An 18463-nucleotide genomic window follows, 5' to 3' on the forward strand; every position below is an offset into this window, starting at 1 on the left:
TAGACAATTTTAACTTTCATGAAGCCCATGCTTTTAGTAATTGAAAACAGTTGATTTAAGAGAAAAAGACAGTGTCTTGCAAAAAGAGTTTTGTTAGAAGAAGGGGTAATACTTTGTAAATGACGTTAAGTTGGTTGTTGTATGTGTATTTTGTTATGGAAGCTTTATTCTAAAACATCGATAAATATCCCAAAACAAAAAATGTAAGAAAATAAAATATAACAATAAAAACAATAATTAAATAAATTGATTGATTAATTGATTGATTGTTGTTGCTTAATGCCATTTCGGCGACCAGGACCATATCAAGGCAAGAACATCTAAATAAGGAAAATCAAGATCAAAGTATCTTCATAAAATCATGAAATTAATACAAAATGCTATTTACACATAGAAAGGTACGTAAAAGGTCAATCTAAGACATGAATTCCACTAAGAAATATTACTTCGATAAAACATTTAAAATTTTAGAAAATCAAGGAAGGTATAAAATTTAGATTTTATTAAATAAACCGATGTCCCGTAAGAAATCGATAATGTTTTGACATAAAACGGTCTTGAACAAATCAAGCATTTTCTCACAATCAAAATAACTTTGCCAGGTGTTGGTAAAATCCACACAATCTAGAAGAACATGTTTGATAGAGAAATGACAATCACATGGGATACACTCAGGTCGAGAATCACTAATAAGCAAATGGCCATGTGTAGATCTAGAATGTCCAATGCGACATCTAGTCATGACCACTTGCTCTTTGCGATTGCCCGATCCGGATTGATGAAGGCCTAGATCGGGTTTTACGGAATGGAGTTTGTTGTGTTCAAGACCGTCTCATCGGTCCTGCCACATCTTAAAAATATATGTCCTTATTAAAGGTTTAAAATCGGTGTAAGGCAAACTAACATCCATTATTATTTCATTTAATGCCTTCTTGGCAACCTTGTGTACAACTGAATTCCCCTGAATACCAACATGACTGGGTATCCAGAGAAAAACAATTTCTTTATCGAATTCCCGAAGTTTATGAATAAAATATAAAATTTGTAAAATAAGAGTGTTTTTCAGTTAATGACCCTTAATTGCCAACAGACAGCTCAAAGAGTCAGAGCAAATAATAAACGGTGAAAGATTAGATTGAGTAGTGAATTTCAGTTGCAGTTCTGTCACCATGAACAGAAGCACATGCAACGCTATCGCCATCTCGTTTGAGCCATCTGTATACACCTTCGAAAAATCGGGAAAATGTGGTTTAATTTCAGAAAATTTTGTTGGAAAAAAAATGGATTGGTATCAGATTTTTTATATTCACGCAGATCAAAAATGAAAGAAGGGTGTGGAAGCTCCCATGGAGGGCATTTCGAAGTAACAACAGGTGTCACTGCATTGGTCTCCAGATGAATTGCTTCCAATTGAGGTTTTATTCGGATTCCAAAAGGAGGTGTCTTGCTTTCATATTTTCGATAAATATCGACATAAATAGGATTAATGACACAGTCGTTGGCAAGGCCATAAGTTTACTTATATATTGAAGAACTAATTTAAAACGTCTATCTCCAAGGGATGGTTCGTTTGCTTCGGAATTAAGGCTCTCAATAGGAGAGGTTCTGAATACACCAAGGCAAAGTCGCAACCCCTGGTGGTGAACAGCGTCTACAATTTGAAGGTAAGATTTTTGGCGGACCCATTAACAATAGATCCATAGTCAAGTTTAGACTTCACTAAAGATCTATATAAATTTAATAAAATTGAGGTATCGTACCCCAATCGGTACTGGATACCATTTTTAAAATATCTAGTGCCTTAAGACACCTACATTTAAGTAATTTGATATGGGGAAGAAAAGAAAGTTTACTATCAAAAAGTAAACCGAGGAATTTTGTTTCTTCTACTATTTTGATTTTATTACCATAAGGAAAATGATCTGGGTCCGGATGCAGCCATCGTTTTCGACAAAAGTGCATACCAACAGTTTTAGATGTAGAAGATTTAAACCCAATCTCTAAAGCCCATTTCTAAATTCTTTTGAGGCAAAGTTGTAACTGCCTTTCAATATTACTCATAATTTGTCCCCTGTGGCAGATCAAAAAGTCGTCTACATACAAGGAACCGTCAATAATGTCCTTCAAAACTTGGGCTAAACTATTAATTTTAATACTGAAGAGAGTGACAGAAAGAATACTTCCCTGAGGAACTCCCATGTCATGTTCCTTCTCCTCAGAAAAAAAGTGGAATTTACCCTTACATTTAAATGACGATCTAAAAAAAATTGGACAAGAACAGAGGAAGTCTTCCTTTCAACCCCATATCAAATATACCTTTTAAAATACCATATTTCCGCGTCGTGCCATAGGCTTTTTCTAAATCGTGTTCGTTCTTTTTGCGTTACTGTCCCAATCACAATTCCCCATTGCATATTTCTTATCAAATATTAACAATACAATTGTAAAAATATAGTTGAAATGGTTGAAAAGTTTACCATTTCTTCAACTTTTCTGTTTTGCACCTTCGTATTCTTAGGTTTAATGACAAATCCAGTATATGCAAGGTTGGTAGCTATTTATATCGGGTCTACATTGTGCACCATCGTTTGTATACTCTTTTTTTAGATGGGACTTATCATGGCATACCAGTGTCCGTCCGTATAACATTGTTAATGGTCAAGATAATATACAAAAAGAGAATAGTGGAAGCTGGAGACGATTTTGGCTGTTTTGGATTTGTCTATTGGTATTTAGTAGCGTTCTTGTTACTATATCATTGATCTACATTCCCGAAAATGAAGTTGTGCAAAAATCAAAGGAGTATGTAATGTATGGTTTCTTTACGATTTTAGGGTTGATATTATTGACTATCTGTCTTAAATTGGTATGGAATTATATAGTTTCAGGAAATGAGACAGACTCTGTGCATGAAATGAATTCCAGGAGACAGGGAGTACAGAGCGACGAATCCTATAAGTCACCTAATACTAGTTCGATTGCTAAAAATGGGACATCCTATAACAGAGAAGAAATGCCGTATAATCAAGGTCCAGAATCACGGCGAGTACTATTGAGCACTTTGAAGGGACAAGCGGAGAAGTATGCTTACGGAATGCGGTTGTTTATACAACGGGACTTTCACCGTTTTAAAGAAAAGATGGAAGAGAGATTTGGACATACAGCTATGAAAGAACGCTATGCTGCTGAGGCGAAACTCAGAAAAAGACGGCTTAATGAATCTTTTAGGGATTTTGGTCAAGCGATCAAAGATTTATAGAGGAAAGCGTATCCCGAAAATCCTGAAATAGTTGAAGAAAATGTTATTAAGTCATTCCTTCACGAATGTGGTCAATCTGAAGAATTCCGACTTGCTGTAAAGAGGACAGGGCCAAAAACTGTAGACGAAGCAGTGGTAAACGCAATGCAAGAGGAATGTCTGCGAGCTGGAGAGAAGAATCTAGCTGAAGAAAATAAACCCATCCGGAGTTCACTATATGAAATAGAGGACAGGGCAGGTAAATCATACGTAGATACTAGAAGAGATGAAAATGAGAAATATTTTGAGCAATATAGCTCCAGAGAATTTCCACGGAAAACTGCTTTTAGTCCCCAAGCGCGTTCTTATAACCACCTTTTATGGCTTGGAAGAAACATGCTTGGAATCGTAATAAGAATTTCCATAAACAGGAAGATAATAATAAAGGGTCGAAAGCACAAAATTTAGAAAAAAAGAAAGATGGACGCTGCTGACCAATTGTCAATGAATTATAACAGGCCTAAAGAAAAATTCAAACTAAGATACAATGTGAGGAAAATGAGTAAACACGATAAAAGTGAGTCCAGAACACCAGCCGTAATTGTGGAGCTCCTGTGATTCTAGGCACCACTAATTCCGCGATTAAAGTGACAAATAAAGGCAGCATGATTGTACAAGGACAAATAGAGGGCGTTTAAATGAATTGGAAAATTGATATTGTGGCAAAAAACACATTCATTACTAGCGAGGCTTCTTAAGCGATGATAGATAAACCTGTACTACAGCCTGTTGAAACTTGTAATGTGACTGCAAGTGGGCAGAAAATGAATTGCCTAGGGAAAGCTTTGATGACCTTAATTTTTAGAGATCAAGCTTTTGAACATGAAGTTATTGAAGACGGAGTTGACAATAACTTGATAGGAGAAGATTTTATTTCAAAATATCGTTGTAAATGGGAACATGATGAATCTGCTTTTAATATAAAGGGTTGTCGTTTACCTTTAGAAGCGACATATAATAATCGGGCATCCGGGCGCGTCATTGCTTTAGAAACAGTATTAGTCCCAACCGGACATGAAGCTGTCATCAAGTCAGGTTTTCTAAACGGACTAAAATTGCAGGAAAAGTTTACTTTGTTGGTATTTTGACACCAGAGAAGCTATTTTTAGAAAAGCTGGCATTGGCATTAGCAAAGACCTTAATAGATGTGTCAAACGAGGTGATTTTCACTAGAGTATATAATCCTGGACCTCGTGATGTAACAGTATATAAAAATACTCACATGTCAATTCTTACATCGATTAGCAGAATTGGCCCTTTCTTGGACCTTGAGAGCAAATCGGATAAGCAGAACCACATTATTAAAGTCTCAGAAGACCAAAATGTTGTCCCCGAACATCTCAAAATAGTGTATAGCAATGGCTCAAAACATTTGAACAAGGATCAAATTTGTATATTTTGTAAACTTTTATGTAAGCACCAAAATTGTTTCGTAAGACCAGGTCAGGTCGGGCGAACAAACTTGGGTGTACATAAAATTATGCTTAAAGATGAGACACCATAGGAAACCTCCACGGCGGATCCCTATATATAAGCACCAGGCTTTGGAAGAAGAAATTTAGAAACTGGAAGAACAAGGGCTTATAGAAAAATCTATGAGTCCTTGGTCATCACAAATTGTAATGGTACAAAAGAAAACGGGATATGGAGAATATGTGTTGATTATAGGAAGCTAAATGAAAAGACGATAAAAAATGCGTATCCGTTGATCATCATTGATGGAAACCTTGACGTCCTAGATGATGCAGATTGGTTTACGTCACTGGACTTGGATATGGTATACCACCAAGTTCCAATTTTGTAAGTTCAGCAGATTGTCCGAAAATATGTAAAGGAATGTCAAATCTGTGGTGAACTCAAGGATCCCACAAGGAAGAAAAGACACAAATCACAGACTTTTGTTGTTGGTACACCTTTCGAAAGAATAGCCACAGACATAGCAGACCCCGTTCGCATTACTGAAGGCAGAAATAAATATATTTTAGTTATAGGATAATATTTTTCAAACCTGACTGAGGTATATGCTATTCCGGATATACAACAATAGCTAATGTGCTGGTTAGATCATGGGTAAATATATTTGAATTCCCACTTCATATATATTCAGACCAAGGGCGGCAGTACGAAAGCATTATCTTGGCAGAAATATGTGATTTACTTGACATAAATACGACAAGAACCACACCGTTTAACCCAAGTTCAGATGGTATGATTGAGCGAATCGTAGTATAAATGAAATGCTTTGCAAATACATAAAATCACATCAAAGAGATTGGGACCAGTATCTAGATTTGTTCGTAATGGGTAATGGCATATAATTCAATACCACATGAAAGCAAGGCAGTCAGTGCACATAAAATTGTGTATGGCAGGAATATGAGCTTTCCACTAGAGATTATAACAGAACCACTTGAAGACCCAAATGAAGAAAAGAAGTATACATCGGAATATGTGAAATAACTAGAAGAAACATTAAGAAATATACACGAATTGCCCGTTATAATTAAAAAGTTTCAGCTGAAAGACAAACAAATCTGTACAATGCCAATGTGAAATCCATGCAACATGAATTGGAGATATGGTGTGGAAGAACCTGAAGAAAAATGTACCTGGACTTAAATTAAAAATTGCCCGTCATTGGACTGGACCGTGGGTGATAATTGAAAAAACTGAGTGATGTGTTATTAAAAATACAACATTCAAAGAACTCAACTCTGGTTGTAATCAATGGTGAAAATTTAAAAAAATTCTAAAGGAACAAAGACGGCAAAGTGGTTTAAACAACAACAACAAAAACAAATCCCTCTCCAATTACCAGATATTACGCAGTTTTCAAGAAATGAAGAACAAGTCCCCTTAGATTTAGATAATAGTAGAAAAGAAGATGAAGAAAACAAACATGACACAGAAACTGAGGATCTAGAATTAAATAACTTTAATCATTCTCCAAAAATTAGAATTGATAATGAACAAACAGAAGCCGATCTGCGTCATCCGGGTCAGTGACCGATAGGTGATAACGATAGCCGGAGTGCGGATCCTACCCGGAGTCCGGGACAATTATGTAATGCGCGGGAAAGTTGCGCAACACAATCGTAAACAAAAGGTCATTACAAGATCAGGCAGAGTAATAAGAAAACTTGGGAGATTTATAAATGCTTTAATCGAAAAATAAAAGATAACATATATGTGCGATGATTGTGGCCAAGTTTACGCAAATCGAAGAAACTTAAAAAGACAACAGAATCAAGTGCACAATGGCATAGTGAAGTATGTCAGATGTCCAGTTCGGGGCTGTTATTGCTATTTCTTTTGCAGAGAATATTTAATTCTTCATTTAAGATGTACCGACAAACAATGGTCAGGAGATGCAAAAGGAACCTCTAAAAACGTGAAATAAAAAAAAACAGGATTAAGACAAAACTTTCGAGGTGAAGAAGAGGACAGGAAAAGTAAAAACACTGATCTCAATTCCTTCCAAAAAGACATTATGGAAATAGACTATGCGGAGACGTATGAAGAACTTTTGGAGAGTCTAAAAGTAATGTCTGACTATAAAGATGTGCAAAATAAAAATGTGATACCATATGAAGACAAACCGTCTACCTCCGGAGTCGATAAAACAAAATTGAGGACTGTAATTCAGTGGAAGTGGACGAAATATGCATAAGTGATCAAGAAAGTAACACCAGTGTGTCCAATGAAAACGAACACGAAGAATATACAGAAACTTTGGAAACAATAATCGTAACCCTAGTAAGTACAAGACTCTTCCATGGACAAAATTTAATTTCCGAAAGGAGTCACCACCAATTCGAATCTTCTATACACTTTTATCCAAGAAGTTTAGATTGGAGTAGTTTTTCAAGAGATATTCAAGAGAAAATTGGGAGACTTGCAAGAGAACAACACTGGAGAGCAGTTAATGCAGTGGTAATTGATGAAGATGAGGATTAATGACTATATATGACTCCTTGTGTGTACTAACTTGTATGTATAAACTGGACATTTATATGTTATAAATTATCTAAATGTTTTTTCTACATGTATTTTATTATAATTTTCTTTTTCTGAACCCTTTTAAAGTTTGTGTTTTGAATGAAAAAAAAATGATGAATTTCTGAATTTGGTGTTATAAATCCTTTGTTTATGGTGTTTTATGACCCTTATAAGTTTATTACTGAAAATACATGTGAATATGTGTGTTTTCTTAAAGTCGTTTAGTTTTCTTTTAAATATATACAATTCATGTATGTGTATATAGTGCTATATGTGTGTTACGTTTTAAGTGGATGCATTAAACCCTTTGGCTGGTGTTTATAACTGTCATTTACATGTTCTATGAAATTAAAAAAAAAATTCTTTTTGGATAAGAAGATAGTGCTAGTATGAAAGTTCAAAATTAACATTTTAGAGTTGCTTTTTTTTAGTTAATGAAAAATACATTTATCAATGTAAAAATGTGTGTACAGATGGTTATTTGACATTTGTTTTGTTTTACATCATATATGCTCAAGAGTTGTGTTCATGTTTTGTTTGAGAGTGGCATGAGAGAAAATGAAGTGTTGTTATGTCTCGTATGAAATATAACACAGAAAACTCAGGGAAAATGTATGATTTTATTGTAACGTTTTTCCATTGCTATTCCAAGACTATTGTAATGTTTTGTACTTTTTATATACATTTTTCAATCAGTTTAGTGCATAATAGTTGTTAGTTGATACTTCATATATCTTTTTATTGAACAATGGAGGTTCAATGTTAAGAGGGGGGCTGTGAAATGATTTTTGATAAATAATCATATGTATATTTTTGTTACTATTATATTTACTAGTTTAATGACATATTTTGATAACACGTTACATAAGATAATTACAATAGGTCTAAGTATCAATGAAGAGCCATTATCCAAGATCTGGTGCCCTGCTGAGCCCTACTAATGGTGCCCTAGTGCCCTGATAACAGATATTGTGTTTTGCATTAGATTCATTACCATATTGTTACTATTTTTATGTTCTCATAGGGCGATTTTGGGGGATATAAAAGGGGGAGTGAGAATGAAAGGGAAAGGGAGAGAAGACAAAAAGAACATTATGAAAGAGTACAGATGAACTTAGAGTGTAAGTACTTAGAGTGAGTGGAAGTCTTATATACATATTATAAATTGTTAACTGTTACTTTTCTTTAATATAAAGTTGATTTAATGTACGACTTCTTGTTTATTTCATTTAAATATATTGAGACTTCACTGAGAATACAATTTTCTGGGAACACAGACTCTGCATTCCTATTTTTGTAACCTTGAATTTCCAGAGCTACCTTTTAGTTTGACTAGAATTTCTTGAAAGAGTGTCACTTGGCGTCTGTCTGTCTGTCAGCTAATTTGGTCAGTGTCACTTGTATTCGTTGTCAGTATACGTATATAGTATATAGGGTAACGACCGTTAGTTCATTCGAACTCATAAGAGGCTTGTTGTCGCAACTCATCTTCTTTTATTACGTTACAATTTACTATATATGATTATCATTTTATTCAAACACAACATTAAATCCCATGGAGAAAATACACCATAGGAGAAATAAAAATTTTCATGGGAGAAAAAAAAAACGTGTACAGGAGAGAAGATATGCATGACGATCCTCTGTCGACAAATAATAGGTTTTTTGTAACTGTTTTAAAAAAGTTTCAAAATCAACGTTGCGTTTTAAAAGAAGAATTTAGTGGAAGAATAGACGAGAAAAAAAAGTAACATTGATTAAAACGGGATAAAAAACGGCGGAGGAAAACCCTAAAGATGAAGATCAACTTGACCGAGAACATTTTCTGCGTATCATCAATGCATTTACGTTCTACGGGTAAATTTTGGTAATATGCGCGAGGTTCATAAGTTCTCCTTACGGTTACCACCCTATGAATAAAAGGCTGTTTGAACAGTTTCTGTCTTCAGTGAGGAGTCGGAAATACCATTCTTATGACACCATGTCAGAAAAAACAAACACACAAAAAAACTAAAGCATTTCAGATATACAGATTCCGCACAATCAAGACGACTTCACGCTAAATACAATATTGCTACAGATAAGAAATTTCGTAACCATACAGCCATTACCATAGGATTGAACAGCTATTTTCATAATTGTCTGCAAAACGATAGTGAAGGGGGCATGGACGAAGTGATAGTTGGCACTGAAAATACGAGATGTAAACAATTCAACAGGAATAGCATTATAATAAAATTAACAGGAAATACAACTGCAACAAGAAAGAAATAAAATTACAACAAGGTTTTTTTCAAGGGTTCAGTCAGACTCGGTTATAAGTTTCTTTCCCCGAGATGAAAATTACTCTCTGTAAACAAACTTGATCAGTAAATTTAATTTGCATGTAGTAAACTATTCTTACGGCTATATTATGCCATTCAGTTCGTTGCCACCCTCTTTCGAACTACACGGCTGCCATATTCGTCTCAAGCTGACTGGCGTTCGTGCATGTATGAATGATCTGGCGAAGACCATGCACGAATGAACTTTCTGGCAATAACGTTCTCGACCAATCAAAAACGGTTATAAGTATGAAGAATCTCTTGATTAGAATTATAGGTTTGTTAACCTAGTCTGACACTCCTTGAAACGTTCATGTTTCCCATTTTAGTGTTTGCACATGGTTTATCGTTCGTTAACACATCGTTTTGCGTTGGTTTAAACACACGCTAGGAGTGTTTGTTTAAACGCACGATACAACCTTTTGTTTAAACGCAAAATGCAAGCATTTATTTAAACACACGATAGAAGCTTTCGTTTACTCTTGTACTTTGATTATTTCCTTGATTCAACTGTTATGTTCGTATTATTTGCTATTTTTGTATTTTCATTAATTTATTTCCGATTTTTACTTTCCTAATTAATATTTGTTAATATTATTTTTTTTCATCGTTAGTCCATCGTGTGTTTAAATGCATGCTATGAGCGTTTGTCTATCGTGCATTTAAACGCACCCTAGATTACCTACAATCTATCATAAAATTGCCAGAGATTTTGTGTGACGACTTTCTCAACATTCTTTCCTATAAATTAAATAATATCTTTCAAGGTTTTCAAATATTTTATCAATACCATTAACACATGATATTTACAAAAGAATCAACAATATGAATTATACATTTAGTTCACAATAGTAATGCTTGGTATGGTATAATATAGGTTTTGTTTTGTTTAAATGTTTACAAATGGCATGCAAATTAATCCTATTTTGGCCGATCTGCTTCCTTCTTCAAATATGTGAACAAGAGTAACGTTCTGGCACCCCTACCATTGATTTCAGTACATAAATACTGAATTAATTATGTTTACAGTTTTCAATCAGTGTATGTCTGTAACCTCAAGACTTGGTATTATAGCCTGCTTTCTGATTTGAGTACATTTAGTCCTTTTACACTAACAATTCTAAAAATAGACAACTATGTGCGAGGTTCATCAAGGCCACAGTGTTCTAGGATTTTTGTTTAGGTTAACTTTCCAATACTTTGATACTTTCTATATTTTATTAAATAAAAAGTTTTCAAATTTTATTCATTAAAAACAATAGAAATCATTCAGCTTATTTAAACCTTATTGATTTTGTTGAGGGTGATAATCGCGAATCTGACCGACCCCAGAATCGTTTACCCACACGTTTCAATACCTGACACATTGAACCCCTGGATATTACCAATCAAAACATTGTATTACTCTTCTGCCTTTCTTTTTCTTTCTTCAGCTATCTTTTCATTAGTTTTAAATTTATCGAAAACTTTTCCATTTTCGAATATTCCCTCCCACTGAAGTTTTTCATGTACTTTACAGTTACAAAATAAGTACTCCATTTCTGAACTCAAATTTTCAAAATAAAATTATATTTCAACAGATTCATCATTATGCAATAAGAAAATGTTTATCTAATTCAGAAACATACAGAGCGATGGAAATAAAGAAAACAAACTGAAAAAATATGTCAAATATTTGAATTGAGGATATTTTTAGATTACACTTCATCACCCAATCTGCAAAAAAGTTGAAGTCGCGACATATACCATTAATATAAAATTTGCCATTAATAATTAGTTTTTCAACAAATTTCTGTAACACTTTGCAGTTAGACTTAGAAACGAATAAGCTTTCCACAGATGAATCTTTTATTTGAGTTTCAAAATAAGCCAATCAAATAGGTACGAGATCGTAAGTCATTCCGGTAGCAAGTCGTTTCGCCCCGATTACCTGTTCGCCCCGCGTTGTTTCGCGCCGGGTCGTTTCGCCCCGATAAGTGAGTCCTTTCGCCCCCATTATATGTTACTCTTTTCATTAATAAAATATCACATTATTTATAAAATTATTTATAAAATATCATATATTTTAAAAATATATATACTTCAATTTAATGCTTTTAATTATCATCCACTTTCTTTTGTTATATTGAGATCGTAATATCAAATTGATTCATTAGTTTTATTATAAATTGTTATTATTTTAATTGGCTTGGTAATTTGAAATAACAATTACGATATTATTTAACAATAACCAAGCTGCCTTCAATCGACATGTCATAATAACAATATAACTGGTCTTAAGCAACAATTGTAAATATAATTTAATTAGTCGTTAATTGATTGAGTGGGAGATTGATTAAAATGTTTTATTTACAAGGTGTGAATTATTGGTAATTAAAGTAAAATTCATATTGAATTTGTTATCACAACAATATTGATAAATAGGTAATGACATGATTAATATATGCTATCATTTGCAGTCAAGTCCTTAGCCTGGAAGCTGAGTTCAGTTAATCAAAATAAATTCCAAAACTTGTGTTTTCCTGAGCCATGTCAAAGCCTAACGATTCAGAAGTATATATTGTGTATATTGTGTGTATTTGTACACAGCAACACATTTTTTTAAAATTTTTACTCACTGCAGATTGATTCCGCATACTTTGCAAGGAAATTTATAACCGGGGCGAAAAGGGACGACGTGTTCCTATAATGTTATTCACGTGGATTTTGAAGTTTTTATTCATTACTTTCAACGTAATATGCGATTGTACCTCTCTTAATTATTTGATTAAACACCTCCCTAGGGATCAAACTGGACCGGACATGCATGGTAAAATATTTTAACGATATTTTGTAAGCATGCTGTATGTCATATGAACTTGAAATATGCAGTGATCTAATGTAAGTGTTATGGCTGCTATGGAAATAATGTTTTCTTTTTGAGAATTTTCATTTGACAGCCCATTTAGAGGTATTGGGCAATTAAATGTGATTAACTGAAAATGATTTAATGCTCATTAATCTGTATTAATTTTATAAAAATGACTCTTCAAAAAATATTCTTTTGAGCCTTTCTTGGTGTATTTATCAAGAGGAAGATGTTTACAAAATGCTGGAATCTTTAAACGACAACATATTTGTTCAGTGTGGTGGACGGGTTTTTCAACAAATGTTCGGTATTCCAATGGGAACAAATAGTGCTCCTTGACATGCTGACCTATTCCTTCACTCTTATGAGGATGACTTTATAGCTGATCCGATCCGAAAGAAAAAAATATCGTTTGGCTAGATCCTTTAATCTCAGTTCCCGCTATATAGATGACATATTATCTTTTAATAATCCTAATTTCGGTGATTTGTTACATCGCATTTACCTCCAAAAGAACATGAGATAAAGGATACTACAGACACTGTGAAGTCAGCCTCATATCTTGACCTACACTTGGAAATCGATGGTAAAGGAAAACTATTGACCAAACTTTACGACGAACGTGATGACTTTTCTTTCAGAATTGTCAACTTTCCTTTCATCTGTGGCAATATCCCTTCAGAACATGCGTATGTGGTGTTCATATCACAACTGATGCGTTATGCCAGAGCTTGCCTAAACTACTCAGACTTTTTATATCGCGCTAAAACTCTAACAAATAGGCTTCTGGAACAAGGTTATGTTGCTACAAGATTGAAGTCATCACTACAAAAGTTTTATGGTCGTCATTATGAGCTCGTGGATCGTTATGCTGTATCCGTCTGCACTATGAGGGCTTATTTTATTCTTCGCGTCATAGTTTTCATATCCTCGTTTTTCTACCCAGGACGTGTTTTTTTATGAGCCACTCGGTGGGTCTTTCTAGAAAAGCAGAGGATGCTTATCCTACCGGTGCACCTGGCCCATGCTTCAAGTTGTAAGTGGAGTCCGAGTTACTCATTTGCTTTTGTTACCTCGAATGTATGCTTTCAGTAACTTCATGTTCTTTGTTGTGTATGTCTGTTTTCCATGTCTGGTCTTTGTCCCTTGATTACATTCTTTTAATTACCGCTATAACTATGGTTCCCTTGATTTCTCTTTGAAAAGGGTAACAATCGAAAACCAATTGATAATCTTTGTCTAGAGACTAAATGGGGCTTAGATAATGAAAGCATTTAAGCTGTACATTTACAATACTAACCCGCCATAACCAAATGTGTATCAAGCTTTCGTTTAACTTTTTTAAGCTATTATTTTTGCCATATTCGCTATGTTCGGAGAATTGCGTAAGAAAACAGGTCACTTAATTCAATGTCCGATATTTTTCATGTAATCTCATTCCATCAAAGTTGAAAACGCGAAAAATAAGGACTGCAAATATTAAATGTAAGTATTCATAAAACACCCACAAAAATTTCCCCCTGCTCGTTATGAAGTTGAAGTATTTTAATAGGGTAACAATCAGCAACAAATTGGATCACTTGATATCTAAGGTATGAAATCGCGCACCGTGGCCAAAATATTAGCGGTCATGGTTGTCTAGACATTCAAAATGAAAATTTGCAATAACGTTTGCTTCTTATTACTGTAAGCGTATTAGACAGCTTCTGTATAAATGATGTATAGTTATAATCGACAAAATATCGATACTAGCTAGATTGAAACTGTCCACCATAGCTAAAATGTAAGCGCTCAAGATATTAGCCTTCACTCCTGCCGCTCTTAAAAGAAGTGCATCAGGTATCCAAATTAAAACGGTTACATCAATTGAAATGAGTTTTAATCGGCTAAAAATCAAAAATCGGTACCTAAATATCGAAAATACTCATAGGGTCTCAAAGGTTTGCAGTCAGTACAATTTAGATATTCGAATTACACATTTGCATTTGGTCCCATAAAGAAAGTATATCAAGCAGCCATTTTATAGACATTGTAGTATTTATAAAAATAACAATCGAAAATCAATCGATAATCGCTCCCTAGAGATAATTTTTTTTCATTGGGGCTCAAGTATTGGACATTTAAACATTCGAATTGTACATATACAATGAAATATGTCCCCTAACCTGATGTTAATCAAGGAGCCATTAGATAACAGGTTGTAGCACTTACGCTGAGCAACAAATAACAACCAATTGATTCTCGATACCTAAACATTGAAAGCGCTCATCAGAGTTCAAATATCAGCGATCAGATATTCAACTTCAATAATAAGGTATTTGAAAAATGATTCATATTGAATATACAAGTACCTAAATACACAGATATATGTTTGGTTATGGATAGCTCAATAATATTATCGTCGTCTTTTTGTTCCTGAAGTTTGGATCTCCGAAAGTTCAAAAAGTTCGATTTTTGTTTCCCCATATATATTATATTACCTCCATTTAGACAGTGTTTTGAATCAATGCATTAACGTATTTCAACGTATTAAATTGCAAAATGCGTCGAAATTGCATTAATAGAGTAATTGTAAGTATATCCTAAACCCGCCACATACATTTTGTTCTTGTTTCTAGCCAGAAACTTACAATCCTTGATACTTGATATTTTGTTCGTCCGTATGAAATACTTAAAAAATTCGGAGAACTCTATTCACACAGAAAAATTTAAAGGCCACACAATGAATAGGTATTTGCAAAAGATAACATCAAGTGTTATGTATAGATTTACTCAAAATATAAATCTGTCATTAACTGTTTCTTCCATTTACTGTATGTAGTTTAAATGCTAATTCATGAAATTTAAAGGCAGTTGTAATTGCTATAATATACTCCCTCTATTCTTATGAATATCATTAATGAATTAAGAGACGTATGATTGGTTACAACATTGTCATGGTATAAACTTTAAATGTATCTTACGCCATTCCCCCATTCCCCATTTCAAATTAAAATTTCCCCATGCTCCGTAGAAAAATCCCCCATAGAATCCCAATTGCATATTTTTAAGTTATTCAGCATTTAAACTGTTATTTCAAAATAAATTTAATATATTGTTCATATCAATTAAGTTTTTTAAAACTAATTTTATCCTTCAACATTCAAACCCCCCTCCCCATTTGCATCCCTCCATTTCCTTATGAAAGTTGTAATTGTTTCCAATGGAAGTGACCAAGAACATGCAAAACTTAACAAAAAACTTTAAAATCATAATAAATACATTGACATTTTTTCTTATGATATACGGATCGAAATCGGAGAACTCCATTCACACAGAAATATTTAAAGGCCGCCCTGTGAATAGGTGTTGACGAAAAATTGGTTTTAATTATTATTGATAGATCTATTGAAATTATAAATCTGTCAATATTTGTTTTTGCCTTTCTCTCTATTAATTTCCACCACTAGGTAAAAGGACACATGCTGCATATCTATAACTATGGTTACAGACACAATTAATTTATTCATTTTCGATAAAGTACACATATAATCAAATGGTATAACAAGAACAAAACAAAAATAAAATAATACAAAACAAAACTAACTTAACTGTATCGTGGGAATCTTTGACACTAGATTTCAATATTTGTTTCCTTTGTTCCACAGTGAATAAGAGTACTTTTCATACAAATACTTTCCATCAATACTTTTAACTTACAGGTCGCATTTGAATAGTGTTATGAACAAAGATTTAAATGTCCCTACTAAAAATATTTTTACATGATATGTGATCATATAATTTAGTCAAACCCCAGTGTTTATATTTGTTATGTCATCTATCATTGTTTGAAATATCATCTTAATGAACTAATTCAGTGATGATCAAAAATGAGCCCTGAATACATAAACAGGTAAATTATTCTATAACACTGGAATCATTGGTTTGAAATTAATAAAACAATTTCAGCCGATTCCATAGATAAAAGGCTCATAACGCCACATGTGCCACCTTTGATACAATCAGTTTATTCTGCCAATTGCACATCCTGAAAATGTAATTTCCATTTTTAGCATGCTTCGTTTTCAATTGCAAAATCAGTGTTCCTTTTACATTGGAACGAAAATACGTTGTCAGGAATCATTGTTTCAAACATTCGAATATATTTATGCATATGATGAAATACTACAAAATTCTGAAGGGCTGTCCGAAATGGTCAGACAATGTTTACCGAAATACAGCTGCTATTTTGTCGTCAGAGAAAAATATTTCCATATTTATTAGAACTTGTTTAAATCAGATTAAATTTTAAAATTTTGTAATAATAAACGATGTTGTATATTTTATTTTTTGCTTCTGAGCCAGACATTTGAAGACTAAATTCTAGACTGAAGACGATATTGGGTAATTCAATTGTAGTCGTTTAAATGATAGGAACATAAAAAAATATATAGAACAAAATTAAATTTGTATTTGTTAATTATCTGTAGTCGTCCGTTTATTTTTCACATATTTTTTTCTTGATGAAACACATCAACCAAATAAGGCGAATACATTCAACCTTAGGTTCTACACAAAACTTGTTTATTCGCAGGTGCTTGATAAAAAAAAAACGAAAAAAACATGACCATTTGTAAAATCATTGTATGTGGTCAAAACTACATGATATGACCTTTAACAATCACGGGTAGGTTTTTTTTATATCCTTGACTAGTCCTATAAGTCTATTTTGGACAGTATCTCCTTTCGGCATCACATTACATCTCTGATATTATTTGCATTGACCATTAACCAGAATTTTATTAAAGAAATCACAGAAATGAATTACACAATATTTTTGATATTTTGAGGTTCTACATTATATAAGATTACATGAAAGTACCTATGACCACAAAGCTGTTAAAGTAATATAGATTTAGAGAATGGTCTCCCCTTAGGTGTCCTATTTTTTTTTTTTTTTTGTTCGTTGTGTTTTTGTTTTTGTACCCATTCCCCACTGTACATTTCTTATCAAATATTTGAATTATGAATTTTTTTTAAACTGCTATTTAAAATTTATTATTTCATATAAATGTTTATTTAAAAAGTAATGTCGCCATCCTCAACATTCAAAATTACCCCCAAAACACTATCTCCATCCGCCATTCCCCAACCCGGTTCCAAATTTCCCCTTATACCAAACAATGACGGGTGTTCAATATTCAAGTTGAACACATGAATAAAGCGTTTTCAATGTGCCCAGAAGGACACCAGATATGTCTCCGAATATTATTTTGACGTTAAAATAAAGTAATTTCATAATGTCCCGTCTTTAATCGCTAATTTCAAGGAAACAATGGGAAAATACGTTACATTCTCCCATGGCGTTCACAAGAGTAAATACGTCTATCAGGCTTTTACAATGTTTCTTCTGAACTTCTATTTGTGATTCTATCAATAACATGCAAGTACCATGTACTATGCATTTAGATATCACAGTACCTTTCTCTTTCGGTATTTTTAATGCTAAAAAGCATCTGTTTTATTAAGTTTTTTAAGATGAACATAACTCAAATAATTAGTAAAATCACAGGTTGAATATGGGTACTATTATATTCAGCACTTTACTGTTTTCAGATAGGAAGCTTTATTACATTTACTATATAAAAGTTTGGTATGCGTATCGGAGATCAAACGGATATTATTTACTTTTAGTTCTTTTTGACAGATTGATAGTTTTAAATGCAATTTTACATTTGTATGTAAGTCGTTCGTTACAACCGGTTTTCTCTCGGGCTCTTATAATTATTTTGTTTCTATTTATATCTTTGGAATCAAAGGTAATATGAACAACTCGTTTGTTATTTATATTCAATAAACCGAATGTCCAATTCTGTTCTAATATAATTTAAAACACATAAAGAAAAAAAGACTTACCTATTACAGCCCAGACATACCTCAAATAAGTGTGCGATCTTTTGTTATATGATTGAATTCAATACATTTTTAGATAAATAGAGAATCACGTGGATTATT

General features: G+C 33.2%; 1 long non-coding RNA gene across 5 annotated transcripts in view; it reads right to left on the reverse strand.

Moving 5' to 3' along the window:
* Nucleotides 1-18463, reverse strand: part of LOC148597318 (uncharacterized) — a 47930-nt gene that overhangs the window by 25783 nt on the left and 3684 nt on the right. The window contains exon 1 of one of the 5 annotated variants that reach the window (XR_015918965.1): nucleotides 18365-18446. The exons of 3 other annotated variants lie outside the window; for them this stretch is intronic. This is a non-coding gene — a long non-coding RNA (uncharacterized LOC148597318). One more of the 5 variants, XR_015918968.1, reaches the window with a different exon arrangement.

The sequence above is a fragment of the Perna viridis genome, chromosome 15 (assembly GCF_037379345.1).
Source record: "Perna viridis isolate PV_CMFRI_1.1 ecotype Kerala chromosome 15, ASM3737934v1, whole genome shotgun sequence".
NCBI lineage: Eukaryota > Metazoa > Mollusca > Bivalvia > Mytilida > Mytilidae > Perna > Perna viridis.